Here is a 17,640-nt window from a genome sequence, read left to right on the forward strand (position 1 = left end):
ACATCTTTATTTACTGCCGTAACATTGGCCAATCAGCATAAGTGCAAAATTTGATGTAACAATAAGCGTTTTAGCATACACTCAAACACTTTTGTGTCACTCAGACAGATTTTCATGGTGATTATTATCTTGTTTTCGCATGCTATTTGTAAGTTTTCAGTCGTGTTTTGGTAAATATAAGTCCAAATCAAATAACTCAATGATCATTTTGTCTTCGTATGAGTCTCATTTTAATTGCAGTAATCAAAAATTAGTCTACAAATAGCTGTGACAGACTAGACTAACTTTTCTACCGGTACATTTAATTGGAAGGTTGTTGAATGTTTTGATTCGAAATGATAGTCTGAAACATATAAACTGGTTTATAGGCGCCGAATCGTAAAACCACTCTTGAAATAAGTACCAATAATTTTACACAGGTAGAGTATACAGAAAGAATATCAGGGGATCAAAAGTCGGGGTAACATTTATTGCATAGTTGTACAAAATGTTATTTGTTATTATCCTACTACGTAGTCAATTTTATTGTTTCGTAGCAATGCAAAGTTAGCAGTAGCTGTGTGTAATTGCTAACTAAGACAGATAACAAGATTTTATGTGCTAATTGTCAAATAATTTTGTGCAAGAAAATTGCTAGTGTCAATAATAGTCTTAAAATCGATAACCAATTACATGCTTACCAAATCTTTGGATCGCAAGAAATTAGAAAAACATTTTTTGGGTCGCTCCAAAAAGTAGTGGCGGACCCCTGTTTTAGAATAAGGCTATTATGTAATGACAATAATCTGAATTATAACAATAAATCAAGAGCGTATGATGGAATTTTCTAAATGCGACACAGGCCTGAGCTGACATAGAGAAATAAAGGTACTGGATTGTAACAGACACAAGTGTGACATCACAATAAACAGTGGCGAACAAAATATGCGTGAAACATACATTTTCTGAAATTATGGGAAGTTGTGGGGCGTCTATTTAGGCGTTGGAAAATATGGCAAGTCACACTTTGAAAACGCTATGTTGCAAGTGCACGAGAATGAGATTTCACTGTGATTAGTTTATAGTGGTTTGAATAAATTCAATGAATTTATTTTTCTTGACTCTCGTATTCATATACTTTGGGGTCATGAGTGCTTATCATACGCCATAATATTGAAATGGGGCCGCATCTTAAAAAGTTTGGCGACTACTGCTATAAGAGACTGTTTTGAGCTTTGGCAAGGAGTAAAGCAGGGACAAGATTTTAAAATCATGCAGTTCTAATGTTTGTTGCTTTCAGTTGAGGGACTAAAACCATTAGCTCGATACTTGTCAGAAGCATTGTTCAGAGTAAAATGTATTCAGTCCAATAAACAAAAAACTTTAATTTTCTATTGGAATCTAAATTTTGGTCATAAATCAGATTCAGTCAGTCTATTCATATAACTTACTATCGAGCATGCACTGATAATCCTTGTGTTAATTTTAACTTGAATATATACATTTCATTTTATGTTTTACTAAAAACTTAGAAAATATATAACGAAGTCTTACTGAAATTGAATTCAATATTTTCTGACTCCAATCAAATTTTACGAAAAAATCTTCCCGGTGTGTCATATTTTTTCTTCAATAATATGTTAATGAACATATATATGTATGTATCGGTTATTTATAATATGAACAGGATTAGGAACGGGAGGTACGGGAGTCACTTGGATGGTCCACGAACTTGTAATAGAACTGAAATAGGGAAAATTGAAATAAAATTATGGTCAAATTTTGAATCAAGATTGATTGGAAATACAACTCGTACAATCATACAGTAACATTCAACAATTTAACTTGGAAATCTTTGCTTTAAAATTAAATTTTAAATATTGTATCGAATGGGAAGTAGGAAACCTCACCAGCTACTGGTACAGATTAGCATGTGACAAGTCATCTTCGTCAGCCTATTTTGACTTGACTCCACATGGATCAAATGAGTGTCCATGTTGTGCGTGTCACATGGACATTATGGCAAGTACATGTTTAAAAATAGGTTACTTTCATCTGGAATTGGGCTTGTTAACGTAGTCATGTTTATATATTTTAGCCTTGCTTTTATAATATGGAACTGGTACCGGTATCATACTCGTTTTCATCATCCTAATTTTATAATGTTAGTGCTTCTTATTCTCATGTGCTGTCGTACTAGATCCATATCACTGTGAGTTTAGCAACCTCTTTCCATGTATATAATTGCCTCCAGCACCCAGCCTCTGGAGAGATCCATGAGTGTATATTTAAAACATCACTTAGCTTCTGAATTAAGTAATATTGTCCGTTGATGTGTACTGGAATTCAGTACTGCTCCAAAAAAAAACAATATTCCTTAGCGCAGCTATGAAATATTTACCGGTACCATTGGTTGCATATTCAATGATCTGCCGCTGCTATGGTTACCTCGGATGTCATGTCTAAGGTTGTCTTCTTACGTAAACTATAGAGTCACCGGGATATCGGGTCGCTTGAATGTTTCTCAAAGTCACGCTTTTGTTAGTATTTTAGGTTTGACTTCTTTTTCAGTATGGTTTATTGTTAGACTAACCCTCTCATAGGTGAGGCTTCTCGATAATCATCAATTTAAAAATTTCAGTTGGAAACATCTACGGTAACTGTAACGTATATTACCGGTATATAAATCAAATTCTTGGTTGAGCGATCTCTAGGCATCCATGTTGGATATGGCACCCTGCAACATGAGTTATAGAATTTCTTTGAGCAACTTATTTAAGAGAGTTGCATGATTATAATTGGTGGCAAGTTTAACCCAGGCACAATGTTAACTCCCGGTAGGCTAATGACTAAAATGAGCAGGCTAAAGTTCAAAATTTTAAATGTTGCATACTGCATGTTGCATTAGTGATTTACTTTGAATGTAAATATTATTGGTGATTTTTGACAGATGGCCTAATGTTTCCAAATTCATTCATTTGAAATTTATTTATCTGTATTTTTCTGCTACTGCCCCAACATTAGTTTTCAGCATTAATGTTGTTTTGTTTGCTGGAAGTGAGGTTTAGTGTCCCACTATCCTCTGTTTATCTCATTAGTTGTCCCGTGGTTAGTTTAAAAGCGACAAGAGCATAAAAGATTACGTTTTTTATCCATGTGAGTGCCTTTTCAAACATAAACTGTCGGATTACGATTTTATGCTTAATTGGGAAAAAATCGAAGTGTTGACAAGAGCCACACTTGATGGCTTTGCTGGCCAGGTTGTGGCCCACGGACTGCCTGTTGCACAGCCCTGGTTTATCCCAGGGGAAATAGAATTGCAGTAAACAGATCAAAAATTTAGTGGCATGAAATAACAGATTACTGCAAAGCTCAAAATCTTTGTGCTGAAATGCTTTTAATTGTTTAACTTGTGTATGATCCATTCGTAAGGTAATATTTCCTTTATCAGTAATTGCCTGGGAAAAGCTGTTTTCAGAACGAAGCTGTAAATCTTGGCATTGTGCGCATCGGGCTAAGCATTAGGGATACGCACTCTACCACAGCCCTGACTGTCACTACTCAGTGGTGGCATTTTGTGGTAAATGTTTGTGGTATTTAGAAGTAATATTCCAATTTTGTCAATCCCAGGAAATTTTTTAGTAACCTTGTGATGAATTTTCGATTATGTATTTTTGATTGATGTCCTATTTTGGAAGAGTAAAATGTAAATGATTTTCCTTAATTAAATTGATTTCACAAATGAAGACAAGATTAAGGTTGAGCTATAAATTTATTAATAGTATCAACCAATTTGATTAAGTCTGCATCAGGCTTGAATGAACATACAATTTATATAATCAATATGTATGACTCAAACGTTTATTGGGAGAATCCAGGGCTTGAAATCAAATTTTTCAGGTTTTCAAATATTTTGACCCAGATGATGGTTTTGAAAGATTTGCCAACTCTCGTAATTATTCTCAAAATATAAGCTTTCAAAATTTAATATGATGACCAATAGGAAGGAATTTTTCTGGACTCAGGGTTTAGTGACATAAACATTGAAGGCCCACATAATAAGCATATTGTAGGCCCTATTGTACCTTCTGATATTTTCTTCAATGAGTTCAATTTTTTTCACTCTCCCAGTCACACATGACCAAATATCACATACTCGAAAGGACTTTCCAGGCACAATATTTTGCGACTAATTAGTCATGATACATAATCGGTTGTATTGTTATGCACATTCCAAAGGGTAATGCTGGCGCTGAATATCTTGTGATAGAATACTATTCATTTAATTAACTATTCGTAGCTTTAATTTTTTTGTAAATAATGTCTGTATGTTTCTTAAACCTAATTCCAAAGTTTTGTCCATTTTTCCAATGTTTTTGTGTTCCAGATTATTGCGAAATTTTCTCTGTAATATTTCTGTGTCCTATCTTTAACCTTAGTCAATGATTAAATAGTTTTTCTGATGAGATGACAGTTACTACCAGAAATTGGAGTGCTATGTAAACAGTTGATGACAACATGTGATTATAAATGTATATTCGATAGTCCTATAGAAGCTGTATGTAAACGGGGTGTGTCTATGCCACGCCAGTTTTTGAATTGTGTCTGTTGAGTGCCACTGTGAAACGAGAGAGCTTTTTTCCATTTCTCTCTCATATTTATTTTTTCAATTGATTGAAAGTTGGAGAGAACCTACTGATGTCATCAGTTTTCAGTCACGTGTATAAGTCAATCCTAGGTGAATTAACTTAAGCAAACCAACCCATTCATTGTATTTTGCATTGAATTTGCAAATTCCGAAAATACAATGTGAAATTCTCAGTAACTATCTATCATAATGATTGTACTATTGTTTTGTAAGAAAATAACACAAGAAAATGTTATGGGCTATTACTCACGCTTAACCTTTCACTAGACAGTAAAGCACTCGTCACTAATGTGACGAGGTTGCAGAGCTTAAATAAACGATTGAATGAAAATTAGTTCTAATGAAACGGTTCGCGTTTATTTTTGATATATTCAACAATAATGCATTATCTACAATCAAATGTAGCAAATATGTCAATTATCTAATCTGTGTTATCAATGCTAAAAGAATTGGACGCTGTCCCAATCAAATCCCAATCAATCTCGATGCAGGCAATGATGGTAAATGAATTACCGGTAGACGAATTAATCAATGATTAGATTTTTCAACCTCCCCAGTCATGCATGATCATTTATCACACATACATACAAAGGATTTTCATGCCAGAATGAATTGCAGTTAATTGGTCTGGCACAAAATGTGACCGAATATATTGAATTCTCATGTATCCTACCACAGATAATAATTGGACCCCTTGCGGATGATATTAATTTTATTTAAACTTTACTATTGAAAGCTTTCTCATGTGCTAAATGAAAATCTGTATGAGTGTTCGATCTTTTCTGTGAATGTATTTCTTATGCAATATGTAAACATAATTATCAAACTCAAGTTCTGCCACTTTTTTAATGTTTTCATTCCTGCTGGTCTGTCTGATTTGTAGTTTTGTAGTAGAAATGTTAAAGCAAGTTTCCCTTGTATTGGCTGGATATTTTGTTCAGTTTATTGTGCTTCTGAATTGTTGCAAAATTCCTTTGTAATATTACTGCGCCCTTTGTTTACTCTCAGTCAATGATTTATTAGTTTTTCTGATAAATGCCAGTTTGTACCAGATATTGAAGTGCTAAGTAAACAGATGATGACAGACAGGTGATTAATATGCTGTATTTCTTGAAATAGCAATATATTTTCCCGTCCTATAAAGCCGTAAACAAAGGGGGTGGGTATATAATAATTGAAATCTTCTTTGGCCGATTCTGGTCAATAGGTTAATCATACCTTAATTGTGCAATCCATCAGCAGCCCATGTTTGGTCAATCTAGTTCAAGGAAAGTGAATTTAATGCAACATGAAATAACAGTGAAATTAACTGATTTATCTTAAATGTATTATTGCTCATATCTTAATAGTTTGGCATTTCACAATTCTTTATTTTAATAATCAAAACTTTCAATCATTCAGGTAAAATTACTTTGCTGCATTATTATAGCTGATACCCAATTTAACTTTCCAAAATTTGATAGGAAAATCTAGGGCTATATTGTTTGATAATTTTTCATATATTGCATTGAAAACGAAGATTAATTGTATAATTACCTATATAAGGTATACGCAGTGTTATATACGTAGCCTGGGTCCTGTCCCAAATGTTTTTTGAATAGTGATTTTGCAGCATTCGCTGTGAGACATAAACTCATGTGTCTCTGTCAACACCATTTTGCTCTACTTGTAAGTCAGAGGGGCACAACCTTTTTTCGCGGCGGCGGCGCGGCGGTGTGGCTCAACGGGCTAAGCGTTAGGAATACGCGGTTCGAATCCCATGCAGGGATGGTTATGTGCGAGAGGATTGCTGGACTCCTCGCCGTCGTTGGGTGGTTCACGTAACCGCTGGTCGGTTACGGCTTCCTCCACCACCAAGTCCATGCTTCCGAAAACAAACAATACAGTAAAACTAATCCCATACCCGACTTGGAATGGTAACCGGACGAGAGGCCGTGGTTCGCCATATGGATAAGCCGTCTTATCGGCTTTCCTCTCCCCCGGGATAAATATGTAAATCCTAATCCTAATCCTAATCCCTTCTATAGACGGCCGGATTACGTTTTCAGAAGTGGTCTATGACTGGAAGTGGAATTGACGTTTTTTATAAATTATACTTAATTAGGGAAATTGGTGTTTATTGATATATCTCATTGGCGTGCATCTAAAACGTTTTGTAAGATGGTAAATAAAAAGTATACTGAACAAAAGTGTCTAAGGGTGACCAAATAATTTTATTAGGATTAAGATACAGTTGTTTTTTTTCATTAAAAAAATTAGTACTCTCAAAGTATGTGAACCACTGTGGCAGACACCAGTACGTAGTATGTGTACCAAGTTAGGGTTAGGCTATAATTTCCGGTACGGGAGTCACTTGGATGGTCCACGAACTCGTAATAGAACTGAAATAAGGAAAATTGAAATAAAATTATGGTCAAATTTTGAATCAAGATTGATTGGAAATACAACTCGTACAATCATACAGTAACATTCAACAGTTTAACTTGGAAATCTTTGCTTTTAAATTGAATTTTAAATATTGTATCGAACACCATGCTAATTTTCCTAATAACACTTATATATTAAGTTTACTTTTTTGGACTTTTTTCTTAAAGATCAACCAATTCAATATTTGTTTCTGATTAGGACATGCGGGTATAGGAAATTGTGACTGAATATTTTTTGTGTGTTCTCTACATTTTTGTTTTAATTCTTAAATTCAGAAGATATTTTATATTTCATTTTGCATCTTCCTGTCATTAGAGTAGGCTATATTAACACTTATTTTACTTTCCATTCAATTGAGGCTTTTGAGCCTTAGGATTTTTATTTTCTCGAATTGAATAGTTCTTAAGTAGTAGTCTCAATTTTTGCTTTCATACAATGGAATACAATGGGAAGTAGGAAACCTTACCAGCTACTGGTACAGATTAGCATGTGACAAGTCATCTTCGCCAGCCTATTTTGACTTGACTCCACATGGATCAAATGAGTGTCCATGTTGTGCGTGTCACATGGACATTAGGGCAAGTACATGTTTAGAAATAGGTTAATTTCATCTGGAATTGGGCTTGTTAACATAGTCATGTTTATATATTTTAGCCATGCTTTTATAATATGGAACTGGTACCGGTATCGTACTCGTTTTCATCATCCTATTTTTATAATATTAGTGCTTCTTATGTCTCATGTGCTGTCATACTAGATCCATATCACTGTGAGTTTAACAACCTCTTTTCATGTATATAATTACCTCCAGCACCCAGCCTCTGTAGAGATCCATGAGTGTATATTTGAAACATCACTTAGCTTAGTAAAATTGTTCGTTGATGTGTACTGGAATTCAGTACTGCGCCAAAAAAACAAAACAATAGTCCTTAGCGCATCCATGAAATAATTACCGGTACCCTTGGTTGTTTATTCAATGATCCGTGGCTGCTATGGTTACCTCGGATGTCATGTCTCAAAGTCCGGCTTTTGTTAGTATTTTAGGTTCGACTTCTTTCTCAGTTTGGTTTATTGTTAGACTAACCCTCTCATAGGCGAGGCTTCATCCATGTTGGATATGGCACCCTGCAACATGAGTTATAGAATTTCTTTTTAGCAACTTATTTAGGAGAATTGCATGATTATAATTGGTGGCAAGTTTAAGCCAGGCACAATGTTAACTCCCAGTAGGCTAATGACTGAAATGAGCAGGCCAAAGTTTAAAATTTTGAACGTTTCATACTGTCATTAGTAATTTACTTTGAATGTAAAGTCAAATATTATTGGTGATTTTTGACAGATGGCCTAATGTTTCCAAATTCATTCATTTGAAATTTATTTATCTGTATTTTTCTGCTACTGCCCTACTGCAACATTAGTTTTCAGCATTAATGTTGTTTTGTTTGCTGGAAGTGAGGTTTAGTGTCCCACCATCCTCTGTTTATCTCATTAGTTGTCCCATGGTTAGTTTAACAGCGACAAGAGCATAAAACATTATGTTTTTTATCCATGTGGGTGCCTTTTTAAACATAAACTGTCGGATTAGGATTTTTTTAGGATGCTTTATTGGGAAAAAATCTGAGTGTTGACAAGAGCCACACTTGATGGCTTTGCTGGCCAGGTTGTGACCCACAGACTGCCTGTTGCACAGCCCTGGCTTATCCCAGGGGAAATAGAATTGCAGTCAACAGATCAAAAATTTTGTGGCATGAAGTAACAGATCACTGCAAAGCTCAAAATCTTTGTGCTGAAATACTTTCAATTGTTTAACTTATGTATGATTCATTCGTAAGGTAATATTTCCACTTATCAGTAATTGCCTGGGAAAAGCTGTTTTCAGAACGAAGCTGTAAATCTTGGCATTGTCCGCATCGGGCTAAGCATTAGGGATACGCACTCTACCGCACCCCTGACTGTCACTACTCAGTGGTTGCATTTTGTGGTAAATGTTTGTGGTATTTAGAAGTAATATTCCAATTTTGTTAATCCCAGGAAATTTTTCAGTAACCTTGTGATGAATTTTTGATTATGTATTTTTGATTGATGTCCTATTTTGGAAGAGTAAAATGTAAATGATTTTCCTTAATTAAATTGATTTCACAAATGAAGGCAAGATTAAGGTTGAGCTATAAATTTATTAATAGTATCAACCAATTTGATTAAGTCTGCATCAGGCTTGAATGAACATACAATTTGTATAATTAATATGTATGACTCAAACATTTATTGGGAGAATCCAGGGCTTGAAATCAAATTTTTCAGGTTTTCAAATATTTTGATCCAGATGATGGTTTTGAACGATTTGCCAACTCTCGTAATTATTATCAAAGTATAAGCTTATTAAATTTAATATGGTGACCAATAGGAAGGAATTTTTTGGAGTCAGGGTTTAGTGACATACACATTGAAGGTCCACATAAAAAGCATGTAATTTTGTTTAGAATTTTTAGTGTGGGTAAGGTTTTACCCCTCAAAGATTTTAGCCACAAAATTAAAGGTTTTTATGAATGAAGCGTAAAGTAAGTCAGTATAAGGGTAGCTTGTGTTCAATTTCTAGTAAATATTCTGTAGGAACTTTCATTTTCATAGTCACGGTTCATTAATATTTTTGGATTGAAGGATTTAGAATGGGTTCCTGAAAATGCGAAGGCATTATCGTACCATTTGATATTTTCTTCCCTGAGTTCAATTTTTTTAACTCTCCCAGTCACGCATGACCAAATATCACATACTCGAAAGGACTTTCCAGGCACTATATTTTGCGACTAGTTAGTCATGAGACATAATCGATTGTATTGTTATGCACATTCCAAAGGTTGTTGCTGGCCCTGGATATCTTGTGGTAGAATACTATTCATTTATTTAACTATTTGTAGCTTTAATTTTTTTGTGAATAATGTTTGTATGTTTCTTAAACCTAATTCCAAAGTTTTGTCCATTTTTCCAATGTTTTTGTATTCCAGATTATTGCGAAATTTCTCTGTAATATTTCTGTGTCCTATCTTTAACCTTAGTCAATGATTAAATAGTTTTTCTGATGAGATGACAGTTACTACCAGAAATTGGAGTGCTATGTAAACAGTTGATGACAACATGTGATTATAAATGTATATTCGATAGTCTTATAAAAGCTGTATGTAAACGGGGTGTGTCCATGCCTCGCCAGTTTTTGAATTGTGTCTGTTGAGTGCCACTGTGAAACGAGAGAGCTTTTTTTCGTTTCTCTCTCATATTTATTTTTTCATTTGATTGAAGGTCTGAGAGAACCTAATGATGTCATCAGTTTTCAGTCACATGGATAAGTCAATCCTAGGTGAATTAACTTATGCAAACCAACCCATTTATTGTATTTTGCATTGAATTTACAAATTCCGAAAATACAATGTGAAATTCTCCGTAATTATTATTATTTTAACTATCATAATGATTGTACTATTGTTTTGTAAGAAAATAACACAAGAAAATGTTATGGGTTATAACTGACGCTTAACCATTCACTAGACAGTAAATCACTTGTCACTAATGTGACGAGGTTGCAGAGCCTAAATAAACGATTGATGGAAATTAGTTCTAATGAAACGTTTGTTTTTGATATATTCGACAATATTTTTTTTTTTTTTTTTAATTTTTTAATGCATTATCTACAATCAAACGTAGTATGCGGCTAATATGTCAATTATCTAGTCTGTTTTATCAATGCTAAGAGAATTGGAATACCTACATTGAAACCAGGTATGACCCAGCATGTGGGTCACTTTCGTCTGTTCACTAGATACAAATTACTTATGGTTTAAGGTGCTTTAACAAATTGGCCATGTTTGATGAGTTGATTTCTCACATCCATTAGTCATTTCACAGAAAGAAGTTGAAACTGGGTGTGTCGTTGTCAATCAGACTTAACACAATTTGTTATTTAATATTATGTATGGCCAATATGTATATTAGATGCTACAGTATTGGCCGGAGATTTTATACAATTTTTGGAAGTTATATAAAAATAATTACATACAATTACATGTGAATTTATAGAATATTTAGGCAGTTAGAGTTGTACCAGTGCATCAGGCCACCAGTAGATGTTGCAATTGTGATAAAAATGCCCAACTGTCTTATACATCCACATGTATTTGTAATATTTTAAACAACTCGCAACGATGACTGAAAATTAAATGTGTAACTCAAACCATCTTTGTCTCCTAAAGGTACAAAAATTTTGTGAACCTAGAGGTTTGTGGACTATTGAGCAAACTGTAAATATCTCAATACTTTTAAGTGTCTGCTTGTCAGGAGCATTGTTCAAAGCAAAGATTTTAGAGGTTTCAATGTATTTAGAATCAGAATTCTATCGGTTAATTGGTAATTTTCACTCTAATAAATGAATGAAAAAGTTCTTATCTCTCACTTGGAATCGGAATTCTGGAAACCAATCCGATTTGATTTACTTCATTTCATATAAATATATTTTATTCAATCACTGTTGAGCATATGTCGATAGGTTACACCGTATATTGATGTCATAAAATTTATTGTAAAACTTACTGTAAATGATGTGAATAATATATTAAAATTTACGGTAATTCTTAGGCAAATATCCATAGTTTAATTGTTGAATGTGCCTAATCACCAAACTTTGATGTCCAATTAGGCTTGATGCAGTGTAAACTACATTGATAATTGCTATTAATATGCATATCCGAGTGATGAACTAGCCTATATTAAAAAACCTAACTCTTACTCCTATTCCAAGAGAACGATATTGCATTGCATTTTTAAAAATGCTCACGATATTAGTTGAAGTGTAATAGAGATTGATCAAATTGTATGCCCAATCAATCTCGATGCAGGCAAAGATGGTAAATGAATTAGATGAATTATTCAATGAATTAGATTTTTCAACCTCTCCAGTCATGCATGATAAATTATCACACATACATGCAAAGGATTTACCTGCCACAATGAATTGCAGTTAATTGGTCTGGCACAACATGTGACAGAATATATCGGATTGTCATGTACCCTGCCACAGATAATAATTGGACCCCTTGCGGGATGATATTAATTTTATTTATTCTTCACTATTGGAAGCTTTCTAATGTGTTAAGAGAAAATCTGTATGAGTGTTCGATCTTTTCTGTGAATGTATTTCTTATGCAATATGTAAACATAATTATCAAACTCAAGTTCTGCCACTTTTTGATGTTTTCATTCCTGCTGGTCTGTCTGATTTGTAGTTTTGTAGTAGAAATGTTGAAGCAAGTTTCCCTTGTATTGGCTGGATATTTTGTTCAGTTTATTGCGCTTCTGAATTGTTGCAAAATTCCTTTGTAATATTACTGCGCCCTTTGTTTACTCTTAGTCAATGATTTACTAGTTTTTCTGATAAGATGCCAGTTAGTACCAGATATTGAAGTGTTAAGTAAACAGATGACGACAGATGGGTGATTTAAATGCTGTATTTCTTGAAATAACGATATATTTGCCAGTCCTATAAAGCCGTATGCGAAGAGGTTGGGTATATACTAATTGAAATCTTCTTTGGCTGATTCTGGTCAGTAAGTTAATCATACTTCAATTGTGCAATCCATCAGCAGCCCATGTTTGGTCTATCTAGTTCAAGGAAAGTGAATTTAATGCAACATGAAATAATAGTGAAATTAACTGCTTTATCTCAAATGTATTATTGCTCATATCTTAATAGTTTGGCATTTCACAATTCTTTATTTTAATAATCAAAACTTTCAATCATCCATGTAAAATTACTTTGCTGCATTAGTATAGCTGATACCCAATTAAACTTTCCAAAATTTGATATGAAAAACTTGGGCTATATTGTTTGATAATTTTTCATATATAGCATTGAAAACAAAGATTAATTGTATAATTACCTATATAGGGTATATGCAGTGTTATATACGTAGCCTAGGTCCTGTCCCAAATGTTTTTTGAAAAGCGATTTTGCAGCATTTTCTGGGAGAAATAAACTCATTTGTCTTTGTCAACACTATTTTGCTCTACTTGTAAGTCAGGGGTGCACAACCTTTTTTCTATAGACGGCCGGATTACGTTTTCATAAGTGGTCTATGACTAGAAGTGGAATTGACGTTTTTCATAAATCATACTTAATTAAGGAAATTGGTGTTTATTGATATATCTCATTGGCGTGCATCTAAAACGTTTTGTGAGATGGTGAATAGAAAGTATACTGAACAAAAGTGTGTAAGGGTGACCAAATAATTTTATCAAATAGGAAAATTTCAATAAATATGAGATATTCGGATAATTTAATCTACAATCTAAAGAGAAGCCAGAGCACTGGCTGAAACTTACTGTTGTTATTGGCGCAGCGAGAGGGCCAGCCCTAAAATCCTGCTTTTTTATAATATTTCCGAGAGACCTAAGAAGTCCCCAATAGCGTGTGGTATTTTTGCAGAGCAAATGATATTTAAGTCGCCTATTGTTTTGGTCAGCTCAACGCGGTTATTTAGGCCGTCATCGATATTATGTCGATAAACTATATTTTTGGAAATCTTCCCATCTCAAAAAAACTTGTTATTTTGCGAGCATCGGCATAGAGACGTTAAGTATAATTAAAAGGGTAAATCAGTTACTAAAAAAGTTCCAACTGAAAATGAAAGAGTGAATATTAAGGCTCTAAAATCGTTTTATAACATATTAACTACATGAACAGAATACACCGTAACTTTTACTTTAGGATTCCCCGCCATATGAAAAAGTGCTATTTTAGACATTGCAAATCTCCAAAATTGGGCCATGATGCTGGATTGGTATCTATATCATTATTACCGAAGTTGAATCAAATATTTATGCCCACGATTCTGGCTGGCTGCGCTTCTGGCATTTGTAATAATATGAAAATGTATAAAATGTAACAGACTATTTTCCTCCTTAGTGATATGGAGCAATGTTTACAACTGCTACTTTTTATAATCTCAGAGTCTGGTTTATTTTCCGTTAATAGAACACTAACATATGGTATTTTGGAGTAAAACATACATACCAGCACAGCTACACATTTCACCTTTGACGGCCGCTGATTGTGAATCTGATAACTCAACATGTTTTAGCTTACTAACAGTCCATACTCCAAACTTCACGACCGAGATATATGAAATTCCGCGCTTTATTTCTTGAATAACTTTAAAAGGTAAAGTAAGTTTGTTAGGAGCTTTTTAAAGATATAAGTGGCTGCTTGCTTGTACATGGTTGTACATGTTGTCATGTTTTATTGGTTTTGTTAGATATTTGCCAGTTTCAGTGATTCGAAAATCCAGTTTGCCAGTTTCAGTGGTTCAAAAATCTAGGTTTAAATCAAAAAACTCAATGGTCATCTATCTATCATTTTATCCAAGCTTAGTTGCAGTAATCAAAGTGTAGTTTGGTAAAAGCGACAATTGACTAGACCAGCCGTACCGAAACTTTGTTCTTTGTGCGACGCTAAATTATCAAGAAAAAAATCAATGCGCACTTCAAATTCAATTTTAGCAAGAAGTGCCTACCTCTATTGTTGCATAACAATAAAGCCAACAAAAGTAGTGGACATAGAAAGATAAAGTGAATTTATTGATTCTTAAACACGGATTTCAAAATAAAATAAAACATTTACGATAAATACAATATGTAAAATATTTATTAAAATATCAGTTATGGTAGGGGACTAGGTTTAACTATCAATACTTTTGAATGGCAGGTTTTCAAATATTTTGATCCAGATAATGGTTTTGAACGATTTGCCAACTCTCGTAATTATTTTCCAAAAAAATATTCTTTTAAAATTTAATATGGTGACCAATAGGAAGAAATTTTTCTGGAGTCAGGGTTTAGTGACATACACATTGAAGGCCACATGAAAAGCATGTAATTTTGTTTAGAATTTTTAGTGTGGGTAGAGTTTTACCCCTCAAAGATTTTAGCCACAAGATTAAAGGTTTTTATGAATGAAGTGTAAAGTAAGTCAGTATAAGGGTAGCTTGTGTTCAATTTCTAGTAAATATTTTGTAGGAACTTTCATTTTCATAGTCACGGTTCATTAATATTTTTGGATCGAAGGATTTAGAATGGGTTCCTGAAATTCGAAGGCTCTATTGTACCATTTGATATTTTCATCAATGAGTTCAATTTTTTTACCTCTCCCAGTCACACATGACCAAATATCACATACTTGAAAAGACTTTCTAGGCACTATATTTTGCGACTAGTTAGTCATGAGACATAATCGATTGTATTGTTATGGACATTCCAAAGGGTAATGCTGGCCCTGGATCTCTTGTGGTAGCATACTATTCAGTTAGTTATCTATTTGTAGCTTTAATTTTTTTTTAAATAATGTTTGTATGTTTCTTAAACCTAATTCCAAAGTTTTGTCCATTTTTCCAATGTTTTTGTGTTCCAGAATATTGCGATATTTCTCTGTAGAATTTCTGTGTCCTATCTTTAACCTTAGTCAATGATTAAATAGTTTTTCTGCTGAGATGACAGTTACTACCGGAAATTGGAGTGCTATGTAAACAGTTGATGACAGACAGGTGATATTAATGTATATTCGATAGTCCTATAAAAGCTGTATGTAAACGGGGTGTGTCCATGCCACGCCGAATTGTGGCTATTGAGTGGCACTGTGAAACGAGAGAGCTTTTTTCCATTTCTCTCTCATTATTATTTTTTTATTTGATTGAAAGTTGGGGAGAACCTACTGATGTCATCAGTTTTCAGTCACGTGGATAAGTCAATCCTAGGTGAATTAACTGCAAACCAACCCATTCATTGTATTTTGCATTGAATTTACAAATTCCGATAATACAATGTGAAAATCTTCGTAATTATTATTATTTTAACTATCATAATGATTGTACTATTGTTTTGTAAGAAAATAACATAAGAAAATGTTATGAGTTATAACTGACGCTTAACCATTCACTAGACAGTAAATCACTTGTCACTAATGTGACGAGGTTGCAGAGCCTAAATGAACGATTGAATGAAAATTAGTTCTAATGAAACGGTAATGCATTATCTACAATCAAATGTAGTATGCCGCCAATATGTCAATTATCTAGTCTGTTTTATCAATGCTAAGAGAATTGGAATACCTACATTGAAATCAGGTATGACCCAGCATGTGGGTCACTTTCGTCTGTTCACTAGTTACAAATTACTTATGGTTTACGGTGCTTTAACAAATTTGCCATGTTTGATGAGTTGATTTCTCACATCCATTAGTCATTTCACAGAAAGAAGTTGAAACCGGGTGTGTCGTTGTCAATCAGACTTAACACAATTTGTTATTTAATTTAATATTATGTATGGCCAATATGTATATTAGACGCTACAGTATTGGCCGGAGATTTTATACAATTTTTGGAAGTTATATAAAAATAATTCCATACAATTGCATGTGAATTTATAGAACATTAAAGCAGTTAGAGTTGTACCAGTGCATTAGGCCAATAGTAGATGTTGCAATTGTGATAAAAATGACCAACTGTCTTATACATCCACATGTATTTGTAATATTTTAAACAACTCGCAACGATGACTGGAAATTAAATGTGTAACTCAAACCATCTTTGTCTCCTAAAGGTACAAAAATTTTGTGAATCTAGAGCAGGGTGGTCCAAACCCAGGCCCGCGGGCCACATGTGGCCCGCCGCTTCCTTTTTTGTGGCCCGCGTCGCATTCGCGCAAGGGTAAACAAAAAATTGAATTTGGTGTTGTTTCCTCATAAAAATAACCAGAAAAATCTTCTGACTTATTGTTACATTGCCAATGTCATCGAATTGACTTGTGTTATGGCTAGCTGAGGCAACTAGCGAAATTGAATAAAGTGGTTGGCTAGTCTAAATTGTTACCTGGTTTCTATATTTTCGGTCGGGAATATATGCTAACAAAATCTAAAAATCTAATTCGGAATCTATTAGCCTAGGTTTACTATGCCTGATAACTAAATATTAATGTAATGGTCGACCAATATAATTCCTGCCGAGTGTTTTTTCTGCAACAGCCTGAACCGTAATACAAAAAATGCTGCCTATATGTCAGAAAATATAGTAATTACCTTCATGTATCTCAAATTTGGTAAAAATCGGTGATCAATCAGGCTGCAGTTATTTGTAAGTTATTTTGCAAACATGAGTTTGAAATAAAAGCTGACCAATTCGAACATGTTTTTGACAAGATACGGGAGGGAAAATACCACAATGCTTGCTTAATATAATAACAAAAACGGCATTTTCTTCGTATGGCACTTCCTCCGTTGTGAAGGTTTTGAAGTCTTACGCCGAATGTAGATATAGTAAAACTTTTGAACGTTTAAATGAGTTTTTTGGAGTTTTTTGCATGTTTAGCTTGATAAATGACAAATAATGACCAATGTGTTTGTACAATAAAAGTGTTTGTTTTGTATGGCACTGTTTACCTATTCTTAGCACTATTGTGGCCCGCAAACAATACAAAAATTATAGTGTGGCTCGCGAGGCCGACCACCTTGGACCACCCTGACCTAGAGGTTTGTAAACTATTGAGCAAACTGT

This window comes from Styela clava, chromosome 2 (assembly GCF_964204865.1).
Source record: "Styela clava chromosome 2, kaStyClav1.hap1.2, whole genome shotgun sequence".
NCBI classification, from domain to species: domain Eukaryota; kingdom Metazoa; phylum Chordata; class Ascidiacea; order Stolidobranchia; family Styelidae; genus Styela; species Styela clava.